The following is a 15,929-nucleotide window of genomic DNA, read 5'->3' as shown; positions in this document are numbered from 1 at the left end:
AAATCAGCAGGAAGCAGGATCACAGTCAAGACCTCTCCACTGGAATGGCTGTCTTAGGACACACCTGCCACCTCTGCAGGCTTCCCTGGAATTCTCCACTGCCATTGCCACAGCCATCACCATACTCACTACACCCCAACAGCACTGATGACACCTTCAAAATGAATGGATATTGTCTAGCTCCTTTGCGTCATTTCTAGCTTCAAAACTCCTCGATATGAGCCTTTTGCTATCCAAGTTTAGGTCATGTGCACACACCTAGCTCACAGAGAAATAGGAACATTTATCCCATGGGGGCTTCTAAGGTGGAAGTATCTAATCCTTATTTTGAATCTCCAAATAACGAAGGAATCCCCTAACTTAGGAACTTGAGACCTTGGGCAGCAAAAATATGCCAAATATCCCTGTACTCCACCTATTTCACTAACTAAAATCCTTATACACCCTTCTTCTCCCCAAAATCTGCTTCTGTAAATATAATGCTATCACTTGTATAATTAAAACACACTTTTCTACTCTTAGAACATGGAGACCATCCAAAGTCCTACTGTGTACAAATCCTACTACATGTCTCAGATCTTTGTGTAGCATCCCTTCCTTCTCTAGTTTTGCCTCCATTCCACAGGAATATCCCATATAAATACTGTTCAGCCTCTGGACTAAATATGCCCTATATATAATAGCGGGTGCAAATGAGCAGGAAACCGAAGATACATTCGTTAAATATGTCATGTATATATAATATATAATGCCATATACACATGGAGAGAGAGAGAGAGCAACTAAGATCATATAAAAGGGACTACAGTCCCTGTTTATGCAAAACCATATCAACAAATATGCCTCTTCCACTACCCACTGCATGTTCTCTTTGCCATCAGCCAGCACAAAAGCTGGCTGAGTAACTTTACCCTAGGATACTTCATACCTTTATTCCTAAGAGTTCTGTGTCCTGGATGATCCTACTGTATAAGATTGAAGTCACCTTTAATCTTTTTTTTACTTCTAGAAATGGCTATACAAAGATCTCCACCCCTACCCTCAGCTTAGCTGGCTCTGTCCACATTCTTTTCTGTCTCTATTGTGAAGTAACAACTCCATTTTTCCTTCGGTGTCAGGATTAATCACCGCAGACAGCACTATAATCCCTCTTTTTGATATATTCGACTCGTGGTGAAGAACCTAAAAGGCCAGTGGCTGTCTCAGCTTCCAACTCAAAAGAACCCTTATTACAATGCCTTGTGGGTACATTCATCCCTTGTTTACCAAATCCTCTAAGCCAGAAGTGTTAGAAGTTAGCACAGTTTTCTGGAGTACATTATGAGTTATAATGAGTAATCTTGAGTAATCTTGAGTCACACCAAGAGTCTGTCATTCACTCTTCCCTAGATTCATCTATTCCGTCTGTGAGATAAATGGGTCCTCATACTGTTCTCCTGAACATGCACTCTGATCTCACACACAAGATCTCCTGGCTGGGACCCAAGGGGAGCCTTCCATAGGCCACGCAACCATTCTACAAACGAGATGCTTTAGGATGATGGCTACATGATAAAACCAATAATCCCATGAGCAGCAGCACATTGCCTGATTTTACTCACTAAAAACCAATTGTATGGCCAGAGAAACGTGGAACACAATCTTCTGATGAAGTAAAAGGAATATGTTAAGTCCACAATCAATGGTGCTTTCAGAAGTATAACAGGGAAGAAAAGCAAATCCATGTACTGAATGTTTATTGGAAATTGTCCAAAGTAACCAACCTGCCAGGACTTTCACCCATGTCCTAAGCCCTTTGCTCAGCGTGAACAAAGTCTACTGGAAAATTGAGCCTTCCGCAATGCCAGCAATAAAATAAGCCTAATGTAGAGAAGTCCCAATTCTTGGTATATTCATTCCTTAAGTGCCGTAATAAATTACCACAAACCTCGTGGTTTACAAAACAGAAGTTCATCTCTCACAGTTCAGAGACCAGAAGTTAGAAATCAGGGTGTCAGTAGGTCCTATTCCCTCTGAAATCTCTAAAGGAGACTCCTTCCTTGCCTCTTGTGACTGCAGGTGTCCCTTGGCTTGTGACTGTCTAACTCCCATCTCTGCCTCTGTATTCTCATGGCCTTCTCTGTGTCTGTGTCTTCTCTCTCGTAAGGACACTTGTCATTGGATTTAGGATCCACTCAGATAATTCAAGGTAATCTCGGCTCAAGATCCTTAATGTAATTACATCTGCAAAGACCCTTTCTCAAAACAATCATATTCACAGGTTCTGGGGGTTAGGACAAGGATATATTTGAGGGGAACAACATTCAACCCACTGTAATAAATTCCATCACTATCACCATTGCTACACCACTCATGAGACTACTAAGTCAACACTGAGGAGAAGGAGAGAGGAAGCTGACTGACATTCAGAGAGTAGATCATTTTATCTATTTTGACCTTTTAGAGAGTCTTGGTAATCATTTAAATGGTATACTAATATTTTCCCACCTGGATCCATCCCAAAAGGTTTATCTACATACCTCTACCAAAATAGTCTTATTACTTTCAAATTTCTGACCACCTGCTCGCACCACTAACCACTAACTATTGGTTTGTGTTATTACTTAACTTAATCCATGACTTCTTCCAGGCAAATTAGACTGGATGTACCTCCCTTTAGAAACACCACTGAATTGAATGGTGCAGTAAAGTAGCATTAGATCCACCTAATATTGGTCCCAGAACACCAGGAAGAAATGAAGAAGTGTGTGTGTGTGTGTGTGTGTGTGTGTGTGTGTGTGTGTGTGTGTGTGTGCGCGCATCTGGCTTCTCAAGCTGCTAAGTGGTCGTGGGAACCCCTCCATGAGGTCATTCCCATGGAATTGAGAGAAAGCAGCAGTGCAACAGGAAGACACCTCTGGGGAGGACGCACATCCTCCTTGTACAATTTAACTTGTGCATTCAAGATTGGTTTGGGTCCATTCCATATATGGATGTATCCCTGAATGTATATTCCACCTGATGGACTACACTGGGTATGCCTCGCATTATGATTTGATGGATAAGCTAATGACCAGTTCATAATGGGAAGCTCAGTTCACAAAATCAGGCATTGAGGCTCTACTGAGGTCCAGTAACTATTCAAGAGTTATTTCTCAAAATAGGAATAGTTACTTGCTGAAGAGGCCATAGCTTATATTTCAAAAACAATAATAGGGGTCTTACCTGTGAATTTACTATTGGGGCTCCATGAGGAACCCCAATCTGCTACAGACTGTTCAAGTTTCCTTGGATCTGCTGGGTCCTCTGGGCTGCCTGGTAGACCCGGTTGCACGGCAGCCTGGACTGATTGCCAGGGGCTGTATTGATCTGAGTTAGTAAGGAAACAACATCTGGAACAGCAGCTGCACTTGGAGGCTTCACCTAATTAAGCTTATGATAATCCACTCTCATTCTCCAAGACGCATCTGGCTTCCCCATCAGCCTAATTGGAGAGTTAAATGGAGCTGTGATAGAAATGACCACTCCCTATCTTTCTAGTTGTTGATAGTAGCACTAATCTCTGGGATTCTACAGGAATGTGGCATTGCTCTTGGTTTGTTCTTCTAGTGAGGAAGGTGAGATCTAGGACTTCCATCCTTGGTCCTTCCCCTCATAATAATTCTTATTCTGAGTCGAGAAGCAAATGTCAACAGCAGGCCATTGCCTAGGATATCTTTTTCCCAGAATACACTCAGGAAATGGAGGGGAAAAGAAGAGGGTGGGTCTGCAGGCCCCGCTGTGCCTACTGTGTGCTGTACTTGGCTCAAGATTCCATTCATCACCTCACCACCCAAAGCTTCCACTCTGACTGTTGAACCACAGTGCCATTCTTCTTTGCCAGGAATGTGTTACTTTGGATCCATTATCCAAAAATAGGTGAAAGGTCTACTTATATTCCTTTCCTCAGAGTATATTTACACCAGAAAATGACCACAGGTCTAGAAATAGAGATAATGACTGCCTCCCTTCTGGTGAGCTCTATCAAAAGACATGGATTTTTTAACGCAAATTTGTTAGGAACTTTGTGAGTTCATACATTTCCATAGACTCAGTGATCGATAAACCAATGTGAAATACCCATGTGCCTATTAGAGAAAGCACAACCATCTAGCCTCTGGAGGTTAAGTGCCTGACTTAGCTTCTACACCTGCCCACCTCCACCAAAGAACTTCCCATCTCTGTTGTAATCAGGCAGATCAGTTCAATATTAGTGTCTCCCCAAAATATCCTTGAACTACAAGAAAAACCACAATCACACTTTTTAAAGATACCAGTGGTTCCCTCTTCAAAGTATTTCTCAAGGCTTGATAAGGAGAGGGTTTTCTATGCCTATTTAGGGAACACAGAAAGTATGTAGGATTCATATTATAAATCTAGTCTGTTGATTGCTTTCTGTATATTATGGCAAATCATTTATGGCATCTTAACCTTCTTAAGCATAATCACCATTCAGTACAGCTTTCTGTCAGTCAGCCTACCTAAGAATTAAAACTAACTTGCCTTCTCAATGAATGCAGATAATTGCACTTATGTTAAAAAAAAAGAAAAATCAGGTTAACCTAAAACTATACTTTTTCTCTCTTTAGCATGTTTGGAATTTAGTCCCATATATTTTCCTCTATGTATGTTATAATATAAATTGCTAAATATATTTATTTCATTTTATTTATTTTATTTTATTTATTTATCTATCACTAAGGTAAACAACATAGTTGAATGTTCTGAAATCTAACTCTAGTTATCAATTTGAGATGAAGATTGGGGAAAAGAGGCTTAGGACCTGAGGATAACTGGCTCAAGCGAGGGAGGACTAGCCCACTAAGACCAAGAAAGGAATCTCCATGAGCTACTTTGGTTGCATCCACTGGTAAAGGAAGCTTAAGGAATCTGGGGTTTGTGGATATTCCAAGCACTTCAAATCCTCCCATAATTCTTACTTCAATATTCTGGGGCTTACTCTGTCCCATTAAATACTTTAACTTTCCCAGAAGAAACCTGGAGAGGGGGCATGTTAAATAATGTGTTAACTTCACAATCCATAGCCAGCCTTTTCCTTAAATAATGTGTTAACTTCACAATCCATAGCCAGCCTTTTCCTTTGTTTGTTGGGTACCTCAGCTCTGCAGCTGTAAGAGTCAAAAGATTCTACCAACATCATCAGATAGAGTCTGCTGGGTTTAAGTTGGTGACTTGAGAGTTTCATATTTAATCTTGTTATTCTCTTTTTTTAAAGCCACCTAGTGTGGCTAAAAGCAGCCACTCCCAGCCCCACTTGAATTCTTTCATGTTGTTATGTAACAGCAACTAGCTGATACCCAAAGCCTTATCCTCAATGTGCACTTGATTCCAAGTGACAGCAGGAAAAGGAACTGTTTCACCACTGCTTACCATAATCTGTCACCTTTCTATCACTGACAGAGACTGCACTTTCACTAATTTTAGCCCAGTTAGGACAGGTAAAAATCCCAGATTTCCTTCTTTTTTCAGAGGTGTGATACAATAATCTACTCCTGGAAACAAATTCCATACCACTCAAGGCTCTTCATTGCCCAGAATACAAATGTACATATTTGTTAATATGTAGTCTTTACATGTTATTTAAAGATGGAGACATATATAGTCTCTTACATGATATTTTGCCCCTTTATTATCTTTTTTTTCAGATAGCATTCAAAAAAAGCTAGCAGGCTTCTACCCAATCTTGTTTGACTAGTAGGGGCAAATGAAATTGAATGCTTAAGCCAAAGTACTTTTTATTTTGAGATTAAAAAAAATGTTTAGGCTCTGTTTAGAAGATATGTGCATATATATATATATAAAGGAAATTGAGTCCACCAACAGGTAAAATATATAGATGTGAAGACAATAATATTCTTATGTTCTGTCTATTCTCTAATTGTATATTTTTACCAGGTAAACATAACACATTTCAGAGTAATTTTCTTTGTACAGTGATTATTGATATTATTCTGTTAAACACTAGGTCTTTTCAAAAGTGTCTGTCATTTTAATGCATATTGATCTAAGCTGATTAACTTGTTTTGCATTTTTAAAATTTAGTTTGCTTTGCTCCCATCACCTTTTTTTTTTTTTTTTTTTTTCAGAATTAATGACTGCAAATCTTGTGCTTGCTTTGTCTCCTTAAACTAATTTGTTTTTCTTAGTGTGTCTTAAGACCAATTGGCACACATATCCCAATATTTTTTATCTTTCCAAGCATTCCCTACACATTTAGAATGTGTCTATTTTCAGTGACTTCATTATCCTTCCTAATCACAGGATATATTTCATCATTGTTTTTCTATTTGAAACCCGATTTTATTACTTAGGCTCTCTCCTGCAATTAATTTACTCTAGTTGAATTTGCTGTACTTCACCTGGAGAGAGCAGCATGCCTCTGGTGGTCCAAGTTATCTCTTACCAAAGCATGCAGTATGGTGCCTTGGAGTCATCAAGTTAATTTATTTACAAACATTTGGAAGCTCCTACTGTATGAAGTACATTGCATATAGCACTCCAGAGGGAATACAAGAGAAATAATCTCCACTTCTGATAGATTTGTAAATTCATGAAGAAGCAAAATCAATCCTTCTTTAAAATGTAAATCAGCCCCAAATGGCATAGTTTATTCATATAATGATTCAGCAAATTTTAATCAATGCCTACTATGCACCAGTCCCTGGGTCAGATTCTAGGAATGCAGTAAAATCATGGTACCTGCCCTCATGGCCTTTGAAGTGTATCCTGGAAGGCTGGTGGTGAACAGAAATTGCAAATTACAAAAGACAAGCATTGAATGATCTGGGGGCAGGCAATATGGAAATCGAATCTAATCACGGGGCTCAGAAAAGGCTTCCTTGAATTAATGCTTTTTACGCTAAAAAGATTAATAATGTTGGATAGGTAAAGGGGAAGGAGTAGAATACAAGGGCTGAGTGGGTATTGACTAAAGGATTTAGTGCAGAAAAGACCTTTGGAAAGAGATAAGCCCTGAGATAGTATGTAAATCAATCTGAAAAAAAAAATTTTTTTAAAGCATTAGCTATGTTCTCTATAAAAAAATTCTGTGTACTAGGAAGAACACAGATTAATGTAAACCACTGATGAACGTATTCCAAGTGGAAGGAACGGCTTAGCAGAGAATGAAAGGCAAAATTATGTGTATGGATTGGCTTGGTCATACAAGGAAAGCTGAGGAGTAACGTGAAATGAGGTTGCACAGAGATGAGGAAAGTCAGCAGAATATCTTCTAGAGCATATTTCCTTCAATATCTAAGGAAATGTGCTCTCGAAGATAAATATAAAATAAATGAGAGTATGAAGAATTAGAGGCTAGAAGGGGAATCCTTGGAACAATGGGAGTATTCTTGCCTGGATTAGGGTAGTGCACCAGGTGCTCTTGGTGCCCTGCCCAAATCACTTTGGCATCACCAATCCCGTCTCCACACACACCACCTGCTACCTACCACAAGCATCTGTGACTCTCTGCCCTAGGGCTTTCTCTGGTCGCAGGAGCATGCCTGGCCTATCCAGGGCACGGGCCAGACGTTTGGAGGAGTTCATGCTTGTAAGCAGGACAGGATAGAAATGTAGTACATCAATACCCCGGTTCTCTCGCTCCAGCAGAGGGGGCAACTCCAGGGCAGGTTCTTCTCAGTCTTCCAGACTGCCAGCAGAAGGGAACACTGAGTACCTTCTGGTAGCTTTCTTCTCTGTGTTACTTCCCCACTCTCCTGGGAGTCTTCCTGGGATCCCATGCAAATAGGCTGCTTGTACCAAATCCTCATCTCATGGCCTGCTTCTGGGAGAACCCGAAGTGAGCTGTCAGTTACTGAGGAGGCTGAGGAAGAGGAAGTGGTTGGACATGGTGATAAATAGATAATCCCTTATTGGGTATCTAACCTATGAATTAGTTGCCCATCCCCATAACCTACAGACAACTCCATTTTCTCCTAGTAACAAAGATCTTCTAAATCGCACTGTTTATCCACTAAATGTAGAGTTGCGGATCACCAATGCTAACAGTGACAAAGAGACATGATCCCTAATTTACACAAATTTACGAAAGTATATTGTTTAGTGCTTTACCTAATTCTGTCCCGGTTACTGATCTCAGGTTGTTTTGGTTACCACCCCACAGAGAATGAGCACCCATGGAACCAGGACATCTCTGCATTAATAAAGACCTAAAAGACACTTACTTGGAACGCTCATTTTACAGGTAAGGCACCTGAGGTGCAGAGAAGAGAAATGTCTTCGGCAAAGTCACGCGGTCGGTGAGTGGAGGCCTGTGAATAAGATCTAGTTTCTCTGTCAAGTGCAAGCAGCCCCACAGCTGTCTGCCATTTGGGGGTGTGGGCAGGGGGGAACCTTCAAAAATAATAGGAAACTATTGTTTTAGCATATATAGGGTAACGGACTAGACAAACTGTTTGGAGGCAGTTGCTCTTAGTGCTCATAAAAGAGCAGATGTTAGACACAAAAATGACGATTCATGAAATTCTAAAACTTGTCCTTTTGCTGCATATGGTTTTACCCCCTGAATTGAAAGATAATAGAAGTTAATGTGTAAAAGAAGCAGTTCAGTACCCTCAGGTAATGATAAGGTATATCTCTAAGTGACCTGTGTTATTTAATACAAACCAGACTGTTCAATTAAGACAGAGAGTAGCTGTTAGTTACTTCTCAAAACACCACTGGCCAGAATTCAGAAATGAAAATCAAAAAGGGAAAGATGGGATCGAGCTGAACACACCTAGAAAAAGGCAACTGGGACTTCCCTGGTGGCGCAGTGGTTAAGAGTCCGCCTGCCGATGCAGGGGACACGGGTTTGATGCCTGGTCCGGAAAGATCCCACATGCCGCAGAGCAACTAAGCCCACGTGCCACAACTACTGAGCCTGCGCTCTAGAGCCCGCGAGCCACAACTACTGAAGCCCGTGCACCTAGAGCCCGTGCCCCGCAACAAGAGAAGCCATAGCAATGAGAAGCCCGCACACCGCAACAAAGAGTAGCCCCCGCTCGTCACAACTAGAGAAAGCCCGCGCGCAGCAACAAAGGCCCAATGCAGCCAAAAATAAATAAATAAATTTAAATAAATAAATAAATATATAAATATATAAAAAGGCAACAAAGGGACCCAGTGCTGCACTGGAGTCTGATGCATGTTAATACAGTCGCCCTGTGGAAACTGATTTGGGCCCACAAAATCAGACATATAAGTGCATCATTTTTATTAATCTGTAACCAAAATTGCTTTCCATATGAAGCTCAGTCTCCCAGGTGACAAAACTTAATGTCCATCCAATTATGACCTTCTGCCAGGGTTGCCTCTAAGTTTGCATGGGCAGTGGGGGATGGGGTCTGACAAAGTACCAGAGCATCACTGGAAGTGAGTGGCCGGTGAGATTTGGATCTTGGTTATTGGTCCACACATTTTCCTGCATCTGCCTCACACCCACATCAGCCTACACGAGGCCGGCTGGCTTTCTGTGCACATTTGCATCACTCTGGGCATCAAGGGAAAGTGGTCTGCTTTCCTCACACCAGCTGGGGAGCGTGGACCCTGGAGAGCTGACGCAGGTCCACCTGCCTGGACACCACTCGTGACATGTCTTGGGCTCCCAAGCCATGCTGTCTCCCAAGCCCTCCTCGGGGAAGGTGGCACCAGGCTCTGCTCTGTCTCAGGTTTCCAGCCTCTTCCAGATCCCGGGCCTCTGACCAAAGAATACAGGCAGGAGGGTTTCTAGGGAACAATCCAAGCTTTACTGCTCTCACCTCCCCCCGGGCCACATGCCTCCCCCAATCTAGACTCTCTGATTGGGAAAACTAACCCTGAGTGATGAAAACTTCTATCAAATTTTGCCTTATATTTTGAACTTAACTTTTGAAGATCCCCAAAGCCAAACTTTTCACTCTTTTTTTTCTCTGTTGTTCAATGCCTCATGGATTAGTGGCTTGAATAGAGAAAGGATCATGAAACAACAAGTGCTATGGTCAAAAAAGTGAAGGGTAATCACCAATTAATATACAAAAATATGTCTCCAGTGACGCTGACACCAGTTTTAACACTCATTCTGCTTTCTCATGTGTAATATAAAATTTAAAGTGTGATTAAAATTGAGACTGCTGGATGATAGTGAGTCTCTCTGCAAATCCTGGGCCATTTCCAAAACGGTATGGCAACAGTTAGGAAAATCTTGGAAAAAAAGCGCTCCTCAAAATCTTCCACTGATAAAAGAGAAGCTTAATGCTGATAAACCCACCTCCCCATCCTCCACCCCCACCAGTGGGCAGAAGTGCCAGCTCTACTCCACTAATTCCCTGGGAGGCTAAAGGCCTGATGATTCCCCCCACTGTGATCTACCCGTTGGGTTGAATGGCCCTTGTTGATTCTTTCAATAGGATTATTTTACTGCACTGACTTTAATACAGTCTCACCCAGATCCACATTGGTCCTCAACTTTTCATCGTCACAAAAAGGTCAGAAGGGCAAGTTTCAGCCTCTTGATTTGTGATGTCCAGGACCCAGAACCATGAAGCAAGGCCGTGGCGAACCTGGGACTAGAGTTCAGGCATCTTTTTAAGTCGTGTGTTTGGCGTTTGTTTTGTTTTGTTTTGTTTACTCTTCTTGTTTTTAGTCACTGAGCCATGCTGAGTCCAGTCTTAGTCATTATCAGAGACTTGAGCCAAGTGTACCTTCAACTTGAAGCTGTTCATTCTTGACTTCTTGATAAGAACTTGGTACCTTCTCAGTAGATGCGGACATTAGATTGGAACTAAGAAAACTTTATTTGAAATTTATGGAAATACATGTTTCTCCTCAATATACAGCAGCAGTCACTGGATAGAGATACTTTTCCTGTATATCTAACCATCTTATTTAGCAAGAAATTTTTCCTTTTTCTTTTTCTTGTTTTTTTTTTGCATAGTGCTTTTGTTTTTTTAAATTTATTTTACTGAAGTGTAGTTAACGTACAATGTTGCATTATTTCTGCTGTACATCAAAGTGATTCAGTTATACATACATAGATGTACACTCTTTTTCATATTCTTTTCCATTATGGTTTATCACAAGCTATTGAATATATTTCCCTCTGCTGTACAATAGGACCTTGTTGTTTACTCATTCGACATATACTAGTTTGCATCTGCTAATCCCAAACTCCCAATCCTTCCCTCCCCTCTCCCCCTCCCCCTTGGCCACCACAAGTCTGTTCTCTATGTCTGGGAGTCTGTTTCTGTTTTGTAGAGAAGTTCATTTGTGTCATATTTTAGATTCCGCATATAAGTGATATCATACGGGGTTTGTCTTTCTCTTTCTAACTTACTTCACTTAGTATGATAATCTCTAAGTCCACCCGTCTTGCTGCAAATGGCATTAAAGAAAGTATTTCTTGGAAAATAATTTCTGGACTAGGGACACAATTTTAATTAAATAGAAGCCATTCGATATAACAGAAGCTACAAATAATTGCTCTGTGGATGTTCTTCTCTGGTCAAAAATAATTTGATCAAACACCTTCCTGAAACTATATCCATCTGGGGTCTCACAGCATCATGCAATTGAAAGCCAAATGCAGTTCTGATGAGTAGGCTGCTGCTAAAACAACATAAAAAGCTAAATGCCAAGTAATTGATGAGCAATTAAAAACTCAACTAGTCTTTATACCTTAAGCAAATGAATATACTTCAAAAACAATGATGTGGTATCTCATTATTAATCTCAAACGTACACTCTAGAACACTCAAGGTACCGAGCAAAGTTTTTTTCTTTGTGCCCAAACACCCTCCCTTATCAACTTGGAGAAAGGTTCATTCTTGCTTATTAAGCTGTATTTATTGAGCACCTACTTGGAATGAGCTACCGTGCTAAGCATTATAGGTCCTTCAAAGGGATAATAAAAGTGTCCCTTCCTTAAAGTAGTTTACTAGATATTTGTTAAAGAAGATGTGTTTTTCGGGGCTTCCCTGGTGGCGCAGTGGTTGCGCGTCCGCCCGCCGAGGCGGGGGAACCGGGTTCGCGCCCCGGTCCGGGAGGATCCCACGTGCCGCGGAGCGGCTGGGCCCGCGAGCCGTGGCCGCTGAGCCTGTGCTCCGCAACGGGAGAGGCCGCGGCAGAGGGAGGCCCGCGTACCACAAAAAAAAAAAAAAAAAAAAATCTAAGATGAAGATTGCAAGGAAGCCCTCAGTTTAGTGAAAACTTGGACACCTGGGTAATTTATCTAGCTATGTCAGACACCAGGCTCAGGTCTATAGTGAAGAAGCGTTCATTAAACTTGCACCTAGGTAGGGCAAGGTCACGCAGGGAGCAGGTGTGGCTGTATCCAGGAGATGGAGATCCTGGGTACTGTTGAGAAGAGCTGATAAGACTGGGACTGACTTTCATTGGTGGTATTAAAACAGCAACACTTTTCATTAATTATTCTTTGAATGTTGACATGTTTTCTCTGTCATTTTGGCACATCTTCTCACTGCTTTTTCAGTGTGGTGACTAATGCACATAACGGTTAGAAGAAAAACATAAAACTACGCAATACTGGGTTCATTTTTATCGCAGCCTTGATGTTTTTTGAAGTCTGATGGAATGAGACCATCGGTCCCTGGCGTGTTAGGTATAATGAGTGCCTGAAAGACATAACACAGTAATTGAATTGCCAGAGTTCCTGCTCTCAGAAAAGGGCTTCATCTCCTTCACCGGGAAGCCAGCTCTGGCCCGCTTTGCCCTCACCTCTTCTCTGAGGCATTCTTCAGCACTTCCTTTAGTGGTCTCTGATGTTTCTAACCTTTTGCTTTTTCTATATCCCCCCCCTCCTCAGCTTCCTTTCCCTCGTTAAGTCCTCCAAGGTTCCCTTCCGGGTACCTCCCTCCTTTCACTTGCCGGTTCTTGTCTGCATCCCGTCTGCTCACAACCTCGCAGACATCCCTGTGTATGATTTTAAGATCTCTCTGGAATACTTTGACATTTCTGTCACCAAAATTTCTCACTACCTAAAGCACAAAGAAAACAGATCTACTCCTTTTTCCAGGCACAGAGCCCTGTGTTTTTAAAACTTCTTGTCCTCATCATACTCATTTTTGACAGGCTAATCCTACCCCACATTAATCAACATTCTCTCTCAAAGCGTGGTTTCCTCCATGGATGCATTCACTTATTTATTTATTTTATTGAGACATAATTGATCTCTAACATTATATTAGTTTCAGGTACACAACATAATGATTCATATTTCTATATATTGCAAAATGATCACAACTGTAAGTGTAGTTAACATCCATCATCATACATAGTTACAGCTGTTTTCTCTTTTTGTGATGAGAACTTTAAAGATCTACTCTCTTAGCGACTTTCAAGTATACAATACAGTGTTATTAACTATAGTCATCATGCTGTACATTATGTCCCCAGGACTTATTTATTTTATGACTGGAAGTTTGGTGTATCCATTTGTTTACTGGCTTCCTATTCATTTGGGTCTGACTATCTCTTGCTTTGCCTTCGTGTAATGACCTCTCACTCTTTCCTCCAAAGTTACCTCAGTACCTCAGACGTATGTCGTTAATATGTCTCAGATATGTCTCATTACCGAGCCCCAGATCCAGTAGCTCCAGCAAGGCTATTGTGATTACAAAGTTTGGAGGCCATTGACTGACTTGATTACCAAAGAGAGAACTTGACCTCACAGGGTGGAACACCTACCCTCTGCCCCTCCCCCAGCCTCAGGGAGACTCTCCCAGTGATGCATCAAGAAGGATGAACTTCCAGAAAATATCTACTGACTCCACCTACCCAATCAAGGAATAATTTCAGAATCTCCTCTTTATGATATTCACATCCAAAAAACCAAGGAACCCATAAAGCATTTCCCAGTCAAGTACTCCTCAAAAGAACAGCGAGGAATAAATTTAAGTATTTTCTATGTAGTATTAAAGAAAAAAACATCAGAACTTTCAGGTTCCATATGTTTTCCAACTGTAATTATGGTTGATGAAAACCAAATTTTTAAAGTAAGAAAGCTTGTTTTTTCCAACCCTCACCTACTGTGTTCAAACTCCTCCTTCTCTACCCTAACCTCCACCTAAACCCACCCCTGGCCCAAGCTGTTGGGAGAAATCCCTGAGAAGCTTCATGGTCCAGACTCATCTACTCCCAATGCATCAGGCCCAGCTCAATGTTCTCTTTTCAGCAAACATTTATTGTATTGGGGTGGGGTTTTTGTGTGTGTGTGTGTGTGTGTGTGTGTGTGTGTAAGAGAGAGACAGACAGAAAGAGAGAGAAAGAAATGCCCCTCCTTTCAAAGCATTTAACGTGTAGTAGAAATGCAGGAGTTGACATTTACTGAAGTATCAAATATTTGCTATACGCTGTGCTAGGTTATTTACATCCTTTACATCACCTAGTCTTTGTAGCTTTTTAATATTATTATTCCCACTTTGGAAATTAACAATATAAGAACCTGAGACAGAGAAAAACTAAATAACTTCCATCATCATATAGCAAATTTCAGGAGGTGATTTTGTTTTGGACCCACGTTTGCCTGGATTTTCTCAAACAGACCACTTGCCCACCACCATTTCCCAGCTTTCGAATTCATCCTCTAGTTCCACTATTCCATCAATCCTTCAGCCTCCCTGAAACTGACAGTCCATTGATCCTACCATTTTTTTCACTCTCGCTCACACCTCTTCCTTCCCTCCTTCCCCAGCTTAAAACCCACGGTCAGTCATCGTGAACACCCTTAGCACACACCTCCAGTTCCTTTGTGGTTTGTCCCCTTTGCACACTCACTTGGCAGAACCCCAACCCTAATGAGACCCAACCCTCCACCTCCTCTGTGTCTGCTGCCTCCCAGCTGCTTGCTCAAGGCCGGGGAGAAACACACCACCAGGAGGACTGGTCTCTTGTGAGACAAAGACCTTAAGTCAGCCCTTAATGGCGGGCACTTTTACAGTTGTGGCGACGTGTGTCTAAATGACTGGCCAGAACATAAAACTGAATGAGATAAGTTCTACAACTTCGCGAGTGCTTCCCAAGACCAAGCCTAGCTTATACATAGATTACTAGTCATTGGCTGAAACTGTATTAACTGATGGGGGCTATTTCTCCTACTTCCCTTAAGCTCTCTTTGTTCTTCCTAGTGACATATGAAGCCTACTTTGCGAATCAATGTCCCCACCTTCGCTAAATTCATAAATAGAGAAACTCAAATGGCTACTACAGAAGTGTGAATAGTCTTTCCTGACCAACAGTGTTCCACACAAATGTCATCAGAAGAAAACAGGCCGGTGGCGAACTGTTTTCCAAGTTGACACTTGGAGGCAACCTGTCCTCACAGCAAGAGCACGTTTACCCTCAGCCTCTCAGGCTCAAAAACCTAATGTTTTCAGGTCACCAAGAGCAAATATAAGCTCTCAGTGTAAACTCACAGCAATCAAACTTGTAAACAGTTGTATAAATCCAGAATCCGACTACAAATAGGTCTGTTACAAAGTCTGCAACATGGAAATTCGTATAACCACTATTCCTCCGCTATATAGGAAGCCAGATCATAAGCAGAAGTTTGGCTGGTGAGTTTACAATCAAAGGGAGAGACATTACCTTAATTGAGTGTATGTTGTCATTAGTTTAAGGTACCCAGGGCCTCCAGTGCCACAATACCAATAGCCTTGCCAATAGGACTGGAAGTTCATCATCAGGTGACCCCCCACTCCCGCTCCTTGACATAGTGTTTGGCTGAATGAACCCTTGTCAGTGTTGGCCTCTGTGATCCTCCTTTTGAAATAATGAAAATATCTCTCTACAATAACATCAATTCATTCAATCTGGTTACTGTTAAAAGTCTCATAGACCTAAAACCATTCTGCCTACAATAACTTGACATAACTTTGATTTTTCATTCATTGTTTTCA

General features: G+C 41.4%; 1 protein-coding gene across 1 annotated transcript in view; it reads left to right on the top strand.

The window, feature by feature from the left end:
• The first annotated feature begins 8,169 nt into the window (after nucleotides 1–8,169).
• Nucleotides 8,170–15,929, top strand: part of KLF12 (KLF transcription factor 12) — a 589,904-nt gene continuing 582,144 nt past the window's right edge. The window contains exon 1 of the mRNA XM_028497474.2: nucleotides 8,170–8,242. The gene's annotated coding sequence lies outside the window, so the exon portion shown is untranslated. The remainder of the gene's footprint in view (nucleotides 8,243–15,929) is intronic.

Source organism: Physeter macrocephalus, chromosome 13 (assembly GCF_002837175.3).
Source record: "Physeter macrocephalus isolate SW-GA chromosome 13, ASM283717v5, whole genome shotgun sequence".
In the NCBI taxonomy this organism is placed as follows: domain Eukaryota; kingdom Metazoa; phylum Chordata; class Mammalia; order Artiodactyla; family Physeteridae; genus Physeter; species Physeter macrocephalus.
This window is presented reverse-complemented; position numbering and strand designations above follow the sequence as displayed.